The 10,026-nt window shown below is 57.0% G+C and overlaps 35 non-coding genes across 35 annotated transcripts; all 35 read right to left on the minus strand.

Moving 5' to 3' along the window:
* Positions 1-100: 100 nt before the first annotated feature.
* Positions 101-219, minus strand: LOC147782006 (5S ribosomal RNA). The gene has a single exon (XR_015418827.1). It is a non-coding gene; the product is annotated as a 5S ribosomal RNA (ribosomal RNA).
* A 133-nt stretch (positions 220-352) lies between these two features.
* On the minus strand, positions 353-471 carry LOC147782007 (5S ribosomal RNA). Its single transcript, XR_015418829.1, has one exon. It is a non-coding gene; the product is annotated as a 5S ribosomal RNA (ribosomal RNA).
* A 133-nt stretch (positions 472-604) lies between these two features.
* Positions 605-723, minus strand: LOC147782008 (5S ribosomal RNA). Its single transcript, XR_015418830.1, has one exon. It is a non-coding gene; the product is annotated as a 5S ribosomal RNA (ribosomal RNA).
* Positions 724-942: 219 nt separating this feature from the next.
* On the minus strand, positions 943-1,060 carry LOC147782009 (5S ribosomal RNA). The gene has a single exon (XR_015418773.1). It is a non-coding gene; the product is annotated as a 5S ribosomal RNA (ribosomal RNA).
* Positions 1,061-1,193: 133 nt separating this feature from the next.
* LOC147782010 (5S ribosomal RNA) lies at positions 1,194-1,312 on the minus strand. Its single transcript, XR_015418831.1, has one exon. It is a non-coding gene; the product is annotated as a 5S ribosomal RNA (ribosomal RNA).
* A 133-nt stretch (positions 1,313-1,445) lies between these two features.
* LOC147782011 (5S ribosomal RNA) lies at positions 1,446-1,564 on the minus strand. Its single transcript, XR_015418832.1, has one exon. It is a non-coding gene; the product is annotated as a 5S ribosomal RNA (ribosomal RNA).
* Positions 1,565-1,783: 219 nt separating this feature from the next.
* Positions 1,784-1,901, minus strand: LOC147782012 (5S ribosomal RNA). Its single transcript, XR_015418774.1, has one exon. It is a non-coding gene; the product is annotated as a 5S ribosomal RNA (ribosomal RNA).
* A 219-nt stretch (positions 1,902-2,120) lies between these two features.
* LOC147782013 (5S ribosomal RNA) lies at positions 2,121-2,239 on the minus strand. The gene has a single exon (XR_015418833.1). It is a non-coding gene; the product is annotated as a 5S ribosomal RNA (ribosomal RNA).
* A 219-nt stretch (positions 2,240-2,458) lies between these two features.
* Positions 2,459-2,577, minus strand: LOC147782014 (5S ribosomal RNA). Its single transcript, XR_015418678.1, has one exon. It is a non-coding gene; the product is annotated as a 5S ribosomal RNA (ribosomal RNA).
* Positions 2,578-2,710: 133 nt separating this feature from the next.
* LOC147782015 (5S ribosomal RNA) lies at positions 2,711-2,829 on the minus strand. Its single transcript, XR_015418679.1, has one exon. It is a non-coding gene; the product is annotated as a 5S ribosomal RNA (ribosomal RNA).
* Positions 2,830-2,962: 133 nt separating this feature from the next.
* LOC147782016 (5S ribosomal RNA) lies at positions 2,963-3,081 on the minus strand. Its single transcript, XR_015418680.1, has one exon. It is a non-coding gene; the product is annotated as a 5S ribosomal RNA (ribosomal RNA).
* A 133-nt stretch (positions 3,082-3,214) lies between these two features.
* LOC147782017 (5S ribosomal RNA) lies at positions 3,215-3,333 on the minus strand. Its single transcript, XR_015418681.1, has one exon. It is a non-coding gene; the product is annotated as a 5S ribosomal RNA (ribosomal RNA).
* A 219-nt stretch (positions 3,334-3,552) lies between these two features.
* LOC147782018 (5S ribosomal RNA) lies at positions 3,553-3,670 on the minus strand. The gene has a single exon (XR_015418775.1). It is a non-coding gene; the product is annotated as a 5S ribosomal RNA (ribosomal RNA).
* Positions 3,671-3,803: 133 nt separating this feature from the next.
* LOC147782019 (5S ribosomal RNA) lies at positions 3,804-3,922 on the minus strand. The gene has a single exon (XR_015418682.1). It is a non-coding gene; the product is annotated as a 5S ribosomal RNA (ribosomal RNA).
* Positions 3,923-4,055: 133 nt separating this feature from the next.
* LOC147782020 (5S ribosomal RNA) lies at positions 4,056-4,174 on the minus strand. The gene has a single exon (XR_015418684.1). It is a non-coding gene; the product is annotated as a 5S ribosomal RNA (ribosomal RNA).
* Positions 4,175-4,393: 219 nt separating this feature from the next.
* LOC147782021 (5S ribosomal RNA) lies at positions 4,394-4,511 on the minus strand. Its single transcript, XR_015418776.1, has one exon. It is a non-coding gene; the product is annotated as a 5S ribosomal RNA (ribosomal RNA).
* A 219-nt stretch (positions 4,512-4,730) lies between these two features.
* Positions 4,731-4,849, minus strand: LOC147782022 (5S ribosomal RNA). Its single transcript, XR_015418685.1, has one exon. It is a non-coding gene; the product is annotated as a 5S ribosomal RNA (ribosomal RNA).
* A 133-nt stretch (positions 4,850-4,982) lies between these two features.
* On the minus strand, positions 4,983-5,101 carry LOC147782023 (5S ribosomal RNA). The gene has a single exon (XR_015418789.1). It is a non-coding gene; the product is annotated as a 5S ribosomal RNA (ribosomal RNA).
* Positions 5,102-5,320: 219 nt separating this feature from the next.
* Positions 5,321-5,439, minus strand: LOC147782024 (5S ribosomal RNA). Its single transcript, XR_015418687.1, has one exon. It is a non-coding gene; the product is annotated as a 5S ribosomal RNA (ribosomal RNA).
* A 133-nt stretch (positions 5,440-5,572) lies between these two features.
* LOC147782025 (5S ribosomal RNA) lies at positions 5,573-5,691 on the minus strand. Its single transcript, XR_015418779.1, has one exon. It is a non-coding gene; the product is annotated as a 5S ribosomal RNA (ribosomal RNA).
* A 133-nt stretch (positions 5,692-5,824) lies between these two features.
* LOC147782026 (5S ribosomal RNA) lies at positions 5,825-5,943 on the minus strand. Its single transcript, XR_015418688.1, has one exon. It is a non-coding gene; the product is annotated as a 5S ribosomal RNA (ribosomal RNA).
* Positions 5,944-6,162: 219 nt separating this feature from the next.
* Positions 6,163-6,281, minus strand: LOC147782027 (5S ribosomal RNA). The gene has a single exon (XR_015418689.1). It is a non-coding gene; the product is annotated as a 5S ribosomal RNA (ribosomal RNA).
* A 133-nt stretch (positions 6,282-6,414) lies between these two features.
* Positions 6,415-6,533, minus strand: LOC147782028 (5S ribosomal RNA). Its single transcript, XR_015418781.1, has one exon. It is a non-coding gene; the product is annotated as a 5S ribosomal RNA (ribosomal RNA).
* Positions 6,534-6,666: 133 nt separating this feature from the next.
* Positions 6,667-6,785, minus strand: LOC147782029 (5S ribosomal RNA). Its single transcript, XR_015418690.1, has one exon. It is a non-coding gene; the product is annotated as a 5S ribosomal RNA (ribosomal RNA).
* A 133-nt stretch (positions 6,786-6,918) lies between these two features.
* LOC147782030 (5S ribosomal RNA) lies at positions 6,919-7,037 on the minus strand. Its single transcript, XR_015418691.1, has one exon. It is a non-coding gene; the product is annotated as a 5S ribosomal RNA (ribosomal RNA).
* Positions 7,038-7,170: 133 nt separating this feature from the next.
* On the minus strand, positions 7,171-7,289 carry LOC147782031 (5S ribosomal RNA). The gene has a single exon (XR_015418692.1). It is a non-coding gene; the product is annotated as a 5S ribosomal RNA (ribosomal RNA).
* A 219-nt stretch (positions 7,290-7,508) lies between these two features.
* LOC147782032 (5S ribosomal RNA) lies at positions 7,509-7,627 on the minus strand. Its single transcript, XR_015418693.1, has one exon. It is a non-coding gene; the product is annotated as a 5S ribosomal RNA (ribosomal RNA).
* Positions 7,628-7,760: 133 nt separating this feature from the next.
* LOC147782033 (5S ribosomal RNA) lies at positions 7,761-7,879 on the minus strand. The gene has a single exon (XR_015418694.1). It is a non-coding gene; the product is annotated as a 5S ribosomal RNA (ribosomal RNA).
* A 219-nt stretch (positions 7,880-8,098) lies between these two features.
* LOC147782034 (5S ribosomal RNA) lies at positions 8,099-8,217 on the minus strand. The gene has a single exon (XR_015418696.1). It is a non-coding gene; the product is annotated as a 5S ribosomal RNA (ribosomal RNA).
* A 133-nt stretch (positions 8,218-8,350) lies between these two features.
* On the minus strand, positions 8,351-8,469 carry LOC147782035 (5S ribosomal RNA). The gene has a single exon (XR_015418697.1). It is a non-coding gene; the product is annotated as a 5S ribosomal RNA (ribosomal RNA).
* Positions 8,470-8,602: 133 nt separating this feature from the next.
* Positions 8,603-8,721, minus strand: LOC147782036 (5S ribosomal RNA). Its single transcript, XR_015418698.1, has one exon. It is a non-coding gene; the product is annotated as a 5S ribosomal RNA (ribosomal RNA).
* Positions 8,722-8,940: 219 nt separating this feature from the next.
* On the minus strand, positions 8,941-9,059 carry LOC147782037 (5S ribosomal RNA). Its single transcript, XR_015418699.1, has one exon. It is a non-coding gene; the product is annotated as a 5S ribosomal RNA (ribosomal RNA).
* A 133-nt stretch (positions 9,060-9,192) lies between these two features.
* On the minus strand, positions 9,193-9,311 carry LOC147782038 (5S ribosomal RNA). The gene has a single exon (XR_015418700.1). It is a non-coding gene; the product is annotated as a 5S ribosomal RNA (ribosomal RNA).
* Positions 9,312-9,530: 219 nt separating this feature from the next.
* Positions 9,531-9,649, minus strand: LOC147782039 (5S ribosomal RNA). Its single transcript, XR_015418784.1, has one exon. It is a non-coding gene; the product is annotated as a 5S ribosomal RNA (ribosomal RNA).
* A 133-nt stretch (positions 9,650-9,782) lies between these two features.
* LOC147782040 (5S ribosomal RNA) lies at positions 9,783-9,901 on the minus strand. The gene has a single exon (XR_015418791.1). It is a non-coding gene; the product is annotated as a 5S ribosomal RNA (ribosomal RNA).
* Between the last annotated feature and the right edge of the window lie 125 nt (positions 9,902-10,026).

The raw sequence follows: 10,026 nt of genomic DNA on the forward strand, positions 1-10,026 counted from the left end.
TGCGGGGTGGGCATGATCGAGGCGACGGTGGGTGCACGCACGTGCTGGGAACGGCCGGCGGGGCCCGCGCGGACACGTCGGGGAGAAGAAATATAAAAAAGGGGTGCAACACGAGGACTTCCCAAGTGGTCACCCAACTTAGTACTACTCTCGCCCAAGCACGCTTAACTGCGGAGTTCTGATGGGATCCGGTGCATTAGTGCTGGTATGATCGCACCCGACATGCCATGCGCACAAATTGCATTTAACGCATGCGGGGTGGGCATGATCGAGGCGACGGTGGGTGCACGCACGTGCTGGGAACGGCCGGCGGGGCCCGCGCGGACACGTCGGGGAGAAGAAATATAAAAAAGGGGTGCAACACGAGGACTTCCCAAGTGGTCACCCAACTTAGTACTACTCTCGCCCAAGCACGCTTAACTGCGGAGTTCTGATGGGATCCGGTGCATTAGTGCTGGTATGATCGCACCCGACATGCCATGCGCACAAATTGCATTTAACGCATGCGGGGTGGGCATGATCGAGGCGACGGTGGGTGCACGCACGTGCTGGGAACGGCCGGCGGGGCCCGCGCGGACACGTCGGGGAGAAGAAATATAAAAAAGGGGTGCAACACGAGGACTTCCCAAGTGGTCACCCAACTTAGTACTACTCTCGCCCAAGCACGCTTAACTGCGGAGTTCTGATGGGATCCGGTGCATTAGTGCTGGTATGATCGCACCCGACATGCCATGCGCACAAATTGCATTTAACGCATGCGGGGTGGGCATGATCGAGGCGACGGTGGGTGCACGCACGTGCTGGGAACGGCCGGCGGGGCCCGCGCGGACACGTCAGGGAGAAGAAACGCGATGGGCGTGAGCGTGCGAGGTTGCCATTTGTAAAGAAAGGAAGAAAAGAACGGGGAGAAATTGAAGTAACGAGCAAAAGAAATATAAAAAAGGGGTGCAACACGAAGATTCCCAAGTGGTCACCCAACTTAGTACTACTCTCGCCCAAGCACGCTTAACTGCGGAGTTCTGATGGGATCCGGTGCATTAGTGCTGGTATGATCGCACCCGACATGCCATGCGCACAAATTGCATTTAACGCATGCGGGGTGGGCATGATCGAGGCGACGGTGGGTGCACGCACGTGCTGGGAACGGCCGGCGGGGCCCGCGCGGACACGTCGGGGAGAAGAAATATAAAAAAGGGGTGCAACACGAGGACTTCCCAAGTGGTCACCCAACTTAGTACTACTCTCGCCCAAGCACGCTTAACTGCGGAGTTCTGATGGGATCCGGTGCATTAGTGCTGGTATGATCGCACCCGACATGCCATGCGCACAAATTGCATTTAACGCATGCGGGGTGGGCATGATCGAGGCGACGGTGGGTGCACGCACGTGCTGGGAACGGCCGGCGGGGCCCGCGCGGACACGTCGGGGAGAAGAAATATAAAAAAGGGGTGCAACACGAGGACTTCCCAAGTGGTCACCCAACTTAGTACTACTCTCGCCCAAGCACGCTTAACTGCGGAGTTCTGATGGGATCCGGTGCATTAGTGCTGGTATGATCGCACCCGACATGCCATGCGCACAAATTGCATTTAACGCATGCGGGGTGGGCATGATCGAGGCGACGGTGGGTGCACGCACGTGCTGGGAACGGCCGGCGGGGCCCGCGCGGACACGTCGGGGAGAAGAAACGCGATGGGCGTGAGCGTGCGAGGTTGCCATTTGTAAAGAAAGGAAGAAAAGAACGGGAAGAAATTGAAGTAACGAGCAAAAGAAATATAAAAAAGGGGTGCAACACGAAGATTCCCAAGTGGTCACCCAACTTAGTACTACTCTCGCCCAAGCACGCTTAACTGCGGAGTTCTGATGGGATCCGGTGCATTAGTGCTGGTATGATCGCACCCGACATGCCATGCGCACAAATTGCATTTAACGCATGCGGGGTGGGCATGATCGAGGCGACGGTGGGTGCACGCACGTGCTGGGAACGGCCGGCGGGGCCCGCGCGGACACGTCGGGGAGAAGAAACGCGATGGGCGTGAGCGTGCGAGGTTGCCATTTGTAAAGAAAGGAAGAAAAGAACGGGGAGAAATTGAAGTAACGAGCAAAAGAAATATAAAAAAGGGGTGCAACACGAGGACTTCCCAAGTGGTCACCCAACTTAGTACTACTCTCGCCCAAGCACGCTTAACTGCGGAGTTCTGATGGGATCCGGTGCATTAGTGCTGGTATGATCGCACCCGACATGCCATGCGCACAAATTGCATTTAACGCATGCGGGGTGGGCATGATCGAGGCGACGGTGGGTGCACGCACGTGCTGGGAACGGCCGGCGGGGCCCGCGCGGACACGTCGGGGAGAAGAAACGCGATGGGCGTGAGCGTGCGAGGTTGCCATTTGTAAAGAAAGGAAGAAAAGAACGGGGAGAAATTGAAGTAACGAGCAAAAGAAATATAAAAAAGGGGTGCAACACGAGGACTTCCCAAGTGGTCACCCAACTTAGTACTACTCTCGCCCAAGCACGCTTAACTGCGGAGTTCTGATGGGATCCGGTGCATTAGTGCTGGTATGATCGCACCCGACATGCCATGCGCACAAATTGCATTTAACGCATGCGGGGTGGGCATGATCGAGGCGACGGTGGGTGCACGCACGTGCTGGGAACGGCCGGCGGGGCCCGCGCGGACACGTCGGGGAGAAGAAATATAAAAAAGGGGTGCAACACGAGGACTTCCCAAGTGGTCACCCAACTTAGTACTACTCTCGCCCAAGCACGCTTAACTGCGGAGTTCTGATGGGATCCGGTGCATTAGTGCTGGTATGATCGCACCCGACATGCCATGCGCACAAATTGCATTTAACGCATGCGGGGTGGGCATGATCGAGGCGACGGTGGGTGCACGCACGTGCTGGGAACGGCCGGCGGGGCCCGCGCGGACACGTCGGGGAGAAGAAATATAAAAAAGGGGTGCAACACGAGGACTTCCCAAGTGGTCACCCAACTTAGTACTACTCTCGCCCAAGCACGCTTAACTGCGGAGTTCTGATGGGATCCGGTGCATTAGTGCTGGTATGATCGCACCCGACATGCCATGCGCACAAATTGCATTTAACGCATGCGGGGTGGGCATGATCGAGTCGACGGTGGGTGCACGCACGTGCTGGGAACGGCCGGCGGGGCCCGCGCGGACACGTCGGGGAGAAGAAATATAAAAAAGGGGTGCAACACGAGGACTTCCCAAGTGGTCACCCAACTTAGTACTACTCTCGCCCAAGCACGCTTAACTGCGGAGTTCTGATGGGATCCGGTGCATTAGTGCTGGTATGATCGCACCCGACATGCCATGCGCACAAATTGCATTTAACGCATGCGGGGTGGGCATGATCGAGGCGACGGTGGGTGCACGCACGTGCTGGGAACGGCCGGCGGGGCCCGCGCGGACACGTCGGGGAGAAGAAACGCGATGGGCGTGAGCGTGCGAGGTTGCCATTTGTAAAGAAAGGAAGAAAAGAACGGGGAGAAATTGAAGTAACGAGCAAAAGAAATATAAAAAAGGGGTGCAACACGAAGATTCCCAAGTGGTCACCCAACTTAGTACTACTCTCGCCCAAGCACGCTTAACTGCGGAGTTCTGATGGGATCCGGTGCATTAGTGCTGGTATGATCGCACCCGACATGCCATGCGCACAAATTGCATTTAACGCATGCGGGGTGGGCATGATCGAGGCGACGGTGGGTGCACGCACGTGCTGGGAACGGCCGGCGGGGCCCGCGCGGACACGTCGGGGAGAAGAAATATAAAAAAGGGGTGCAACACGAGGACTTCCCAAGTGGTCACCCAACTTAGTACTACTCTCGCCCAAGCACGCTTAACTGCGGAGTTCTGATGGGATCCGGTGCATTAGTGCTGGTATGATCGCACCCGACATGCCATGCGCACAAATTGCATTTAACGCATGCGGGGTGGGCATGATCGAGGCGACGGTGGGTGCACGCACGTGCTGGGAACGGCCGGCGGGGCCCGCGCGGACACGTCGGGGAGAAGAAATATAAAAAAGGGGTGCAACACGAGGACTTCCCAAGTGGTCACCCAACTTAGTACTACTCTCGCCCAAGCACGCTTAACTGCGGAGTTCTGATGGGATCCGGTGCATTAGTGCTGGTATGATCGCACCCGACATGCCATGCGCACAAATTGCATTTAACGCATGCGGGGTGGGCATGATCGAGGCGACGGTGGGTGCACGCACGTGCTGGGAACGGCCGGCGGGGCCCGCGCGGACACGTCGGGGAGAAGAAACGCGATGGGCGTGAGCGTGCGAGGTTGCCATTTGTAAAGAAAGGAAGAAAAGAACGGGGAGAAATTGAAGTAACGAGCAAAAGAAATATAAAAAAGGGGTGCAACACGAAGATTCCCAAGTGGTCACCCAACTTAGTACTACTCTCGCCCAAGCACGCTTAACTGCGGAGTTCTGATGGGATCCGGTGCATTAGTGCTGGTATGATCGCACCCGACATGCCATGCGCACAAATTGCATTTAACGCATGCGGGGTGGGCATGATCGAGGCGACGGTGGGTGCACGCACGTGCTGGGAACGGCCGGCGGGGCCCGCGCGGACACGTCGGGGAGAAGAAACGCGATGGGCGTGAGCGTGCGAGGTTGCCATTTGTAAAGAAAGGAAGAAAAGAACGGGGAGAAATTGAAGTAACGAGCAAAAGAAATATAAAAAAGGGGTGCAACACGAGGACTTCCCAAGTGGTCACCCAACTTAGTACTACTCTCGCCCAAGCACGCTTAACTGCGGAGTTCTGATGGGATCCGGTGCATTAGTGCTGGTATGATCGCACCCGACATGCCATGCGCACAAATTGCATTTAACGCATGCGGGGTGGGCATGATCGAGGCGACGGTGGGTGCACGCACGTGCTGGGAACGGCCGGCGGGGCCCGCGCGGACACGTCGGGGAGAAGAAATATAAAAAAGGGGTGCAACACGAGGACTTCCCATGTGGTCACCCAACTTAGTACTACTCTCGCCCAAGCACGCTTAACTGCGGAGTTCTGATGGGATCCGGTGCATTAGTGCTGGTATGATCGCACCCGACATGCCATGCGCACAAATTGCATTTAACGCATGCGGGGTGGGCATGATCGAGGAGACGGTGGGTGCACGCACGTGCTGGGAACGGCCGGCGGGGCCCGCGCGGACACGTCGGGGAGAAGAAACGCGATGGGCGTGAGCGTGCGAGGTTGCCATTTGTAAAGAAAGGAAGAAAAGAACGGGGAGAAATTGAAGTAACGAGCAAAAGAAATATAAAAAAGGGGTGCAACACGAGGACTTCCCAAGTGGTCACCCAACTTAGTACTACTCTCGCCCAAGCACGCTTAACTGCGGAGTTCTGATGGGATCCGGTGCATTAGTGCTGGTATGATCGCACCCGACATGCCATGCGCACAAATTGCATTTAACGCATGCGGGGTGGGCATGATCGAGGCGACGGTGGGTGCACGCACGTGCTGGGAACGGCCGGCGGGGCCCGCGCGGACACGTCGGGGAGAAGAAATATAAAAAAGGGGTGCAACACGAGGACTTCCCAAGTGGTCACCCAACTTAGTACTACTCTCGCCCAAGCACGCTTAACTGCGGAGTTCTTATGGGATCCGGTGCATTAGTGCTGGTATGATCGCACCCGACATGCCATGCGCACAAATTGCATTTAACGCATGCGGGGTGGGCATGATCGAGGCGACGGTGGGTGCACGCACGTGCTGGGAACGGCCGGCGGGGCCCGCGCGGACACGTCGGGGAGAAGAAATATAAAAAAGGGGTGCAACACGAGGACTTCCCAAGTGGTCACCCAACTTAGTACTACTCTCGCCCAAGCACGCTTAACTGCGGAGTTCTGATGGGATCCGGTGCATTAGTGCTGGTATGATCGCACCCGACATGCCATGCGCACAAATTGCATTTAACGCATGCGGGGTGGGCATGATCGAGGCGACGGTGGGTGCACGCACGTGCTGGGAACGGCCGGCGGGGCCCGCGCGGACACGTCGTGGAGAAGAAACGCGATGGGCGTGAGCGTGCGAGGTTGCCATTTGTAAAGAAAGGAAGAAAAGAACGGGGAGAAATTGAAGTAACGAGCAAAAGAAATATAAAAAAGGGGTGCAACACGAGGACTTCCCAAGTGGTCACCCAACTTAGTACTACTCTCGCCCAAGCACGCTTAACTGCGGAGTTCTGATGGGATCCGGTGCATTAGTGCTGGTATGATCGCACCCGACATGCCATGCGAACAAATTGCATTTAACGCATGCGGGGTGGGCATGATCGAGGCGACGGTGGGTGCACGCACGTGCTGGGAACGGCCGGCGGGGCCCGAGCGGACACGTCGGGGAGAAGAAATATAAAAAAGGGGTGCAACACGAGGACTTCCCAAGTGGTCACCCTACTTAGTACTACTCTCGCCCAAGCACGCTTAACTGCGGAGTTCTGATGGGATCCGGTGCATTAGTGCTGGTATGATCGCACCCGACATGCCATGCGCACAAATTGCATTTAACGCATGCGGGGTGGGCATGATCGAGGCGACGGTGGGTGCACGCACGTGCTGGGAACGGCCGGCGGGGCCCGCGCGGACACGTCGGGGAGAAGAAATATAAAAAAGGGGTGCAACACGAGGACTTCCCAAGTGGTCACCCAACTTAGTACTACTCTCGCCCAAGCACGCTTAACTGCGGAGTTCTGATGGGATCCGGTGCATTAGTGCTGGTATGATCGCACCCGACATGCCATGCGCACAAATTGCATTTAACGCATGCGGGGTGGGCATGATCGAGGCGACGGTGGGTGCACGCACGTGCTGGGAACGGCCGGCGGGGCCCGCGCGGACACGTCGGGGAGAAGAAATATAAAAAAGGGGTGCAACACGAGGACTTCCCAAGTGGTCACCCAACTTAGTACTACTCTCGCCCAAGCACGCTTAACTGCGGAGTTCTGATGGGATCCGGTGCATTAGTGCTGGTATGATCGCACCCGACATGCCATGCGCACAAATTGCATTTAACGCATGCGGGGTGGGCATGATCGAGGCGACGGTGGGTGCACGCACGTGCTGGGAACGGCCGGCGGGGCCCGCGCGGACACGTCGGGGAGAAGAAATATAAAAAAGGGGTGCAACACGAGGACTTCCCAAGTGGTCACCCAACTTAGTACTACTCTCGCCCAAGCACGCTTAACTGCGGAGTTCTGATGGGATCCGGTGCATTAGTGCTGGTATGATCGCACCCGACATGCCATGCGCACAAATTGCATTTAACGCATGCGGGGTGGGCATGATCGAGGCGACGGTGGGTGCACGCACGTGCTGGGAACGGCCGGCGGGGCCCGCGCGGACACGTCGGGGAGAAGAAACGCGATGGGCGTGAGCGTGCGAGGTTGCCATTTGTAAAGAAAGGAAGAAAAGAACGGGGAGAAATTGAAGTAACGAGCAAAAGAAATATAAAAAAGGGGTGCAACACGAGGACTTCCCAAGTGGTCACCCAACTTAGTACTACTCTCGCCCAAGCACGCTTAACTGCGGAGTTCTGATGGGATCCGGTGCATTAGTGCTGGTATGATCGCACCCGACATGCCATGCGCACAAATTGCATTTAACGCATGCGGGGTGGGCATGATCGAGGCGACGGTGGGTGCACGCACGTGCTGGGAACGGCCGGCGGGGCCCGCGCGGACACGTCGGGGAGAAGAAATATAAAAAAGGGGTGCAACACGAGGACTTCCCAAGTGGTCACCCAACTTAGTACTACTCTCGCCCAAGCACGCTTAACTGCGGAGTTCTGATGGGATCCGGTGCATTAGTGCTGGTATGATCGCACCCGACATGCCATGCGCACAAATTGCATTTAACGCATGCGGGGTGGGCATGATCGAGGCGACGGTGGGTGCACGCACGTGCTGGGAACGGCCGGCGGGGCCCGCGCGGACACGTCGGGGAGAAGAAACGCGATGGGCGTGAGCGTGCGAGGTTGCCATTTGTAAAGAAAGGAAGAAAAGAACGGGGAGAAATTGAAGTAACGAGCAAAAGAAATATAAAAAAGGGGTGCAACACGAGGACTTCCCAAGTGGTCACCCAACTTAGTACTACTCTCGCCCAAGCACGCTTAACTGCGGAGTTCTGATGGGATCCGGTGCATTAGTGCTGGTATGATCGCACCCGACATGCCATGCGCACAAATTGCATTTAACGCATGCGGGGTGGGCATGATCGAGGCGACGGTGGGTGCACGCACGTGCTGGGAACGGCCGGCGGGGCCCGCGCGGACACGTCGGGGAGAAGAAATATAAAAAAGGGGTGCAACACGAGGACTTCCCAAGTGGTCACCCAACTTAGTACTACTCTCGCCCAAGCACGCTTAACTGCGGAGTTCTGATGGGATCCGGTGCATTAGTGCTGGTATGATCGCACCCGACATGCCATGCGCACAAATTGCATTTAACGCATGCGGGGTGGGCATGATCGAGGCGACGGTGGGTGCACGCACGTGCTGGGAACGGCCGGCGGGGCCCGCGCGGACACGTCGGGGAGAAGAAATATAAAAAAGGGGTGCAACACGAGGACTTCCCAAGTGGTCACCCAACTTAGTACTACTCTCGCCCAAGCACGCTTAACTGCGGAGTTCTGATGGGATCCGGTGCATTAGTGCTGGTATGATCGCACCCGACATGCCATGCGCACAAATTGCATTTAACGCATGCGGGGTGGGCATGATCGAGGCGACGGTGGGTGCACGCACGTGCTGGGAACGGCCGGCGGGGCCCGCGCGGACACGTCGGGGAGAAGAAACGCGATGGGCGTGAGCGTGCGAGGTTGCCATTTGTAAAGAAAGGAAGAAAAGAACGGGGAGAAATTGAAGTAACGAGCAAAAGAAATATAAAAAAGGGGTGCAACACGAGGACTTCCCAAGTGGTCACCCAACTTAGTACTACTCTCGCCCAAGCACGCTTAACTGCGGAGTTCTGATGGGATCCGGTGCATTAGTGCTGGTATGATCGCACCCGACATGCCATGCGCACAAATTGCATTTAACGCATGCGGGGTGGGCATGATCGAGGCGACGGTGGGTGCACGCACGTGCTGGGAACGGCCGGCGGGGCCCGCGCGGACACGTCGGGGAGAAGAAATATAAAAAAGGGGTGCAACACGAGGACTTCCCAAGTGGTCACCCAACTTAGTACTACTCTCGCCCAAGCACGCTTAACTGCGGAGTTCTGATGGGATCCGGTGCATTAGTGCTGGTATGATCGCACCCGACATGCCATGCGCACAAATTGCATTTAACGCATGCGGGGTGGGCATGATCGAGGCGACGGTGGGTGCACGCACGTGCTGGGAACGGCCGGCGGGGCCCGCGCGGACACGTCGGGGAGAAGAAACGCGATGGGCGTGAGCGTGCGAGGTTGCCATTTGTAAAGAAAGGAAGAAAAGAACGGGGAGAAATTGAAGTAACGAGCAAAAGAAATATAAAAAAGGGGTGCAACACGAGGACTTCCCAAGTGGTCACCCAACTTAGTACTACTCTCGCCCAAGCACGCTTAACTGCGGAGTTCTGATGGAATCCGGTGCATTAGTGCTGGTATGATCGCACCCGACATGCCATGCGCACAAATTGCATTTAACGCATGCGGGGTGGGCATGATCGAGGCGACGGTGGGTGCACGCACGTGCTGGGAACGGCCGGCGGGGCCCGCGCGGACACGTCGGGGAGAAGAAATATAAAAAAGGGGTGCAACACGAGGACTTCCCAAGTGGTCACCCAACTTAGTACTACTCTCGCCCAAGCACGCTTAACTGCGGAGTTCTGATGGGATCCGGTGCATTAGTGCTGGTATGAACGCACCCGACATGCCATGCGCACAAATTGCATTTAACGCATGCGGGGTGGGCATGATCGAGGCGACGGTGGGTGCACGCACGTGCTGGGAACGGCCGGTGGGGCCCGCGCGGACACGTCGGGGAGAAGAAAT

The sequence above is a fragment of the Cucurbita pepo genome, unplaced genomic scaffold (assembly GCF_057944985.1).
Source record: "Cucurbita pepo subsp. pepo isolate OVF unplaced genomic scaffold, ASM5794498v1 scafford_120, whole genome shotgun sequence".
In the NCBI taxonomy this organism is placed as follows: Eukaryota; Viridiplantae; Streptophyta; class Magnoliopsida; order Cucurbitales; family Cucurbitaceae; genus Cucurbita; species Cucurbita pepo.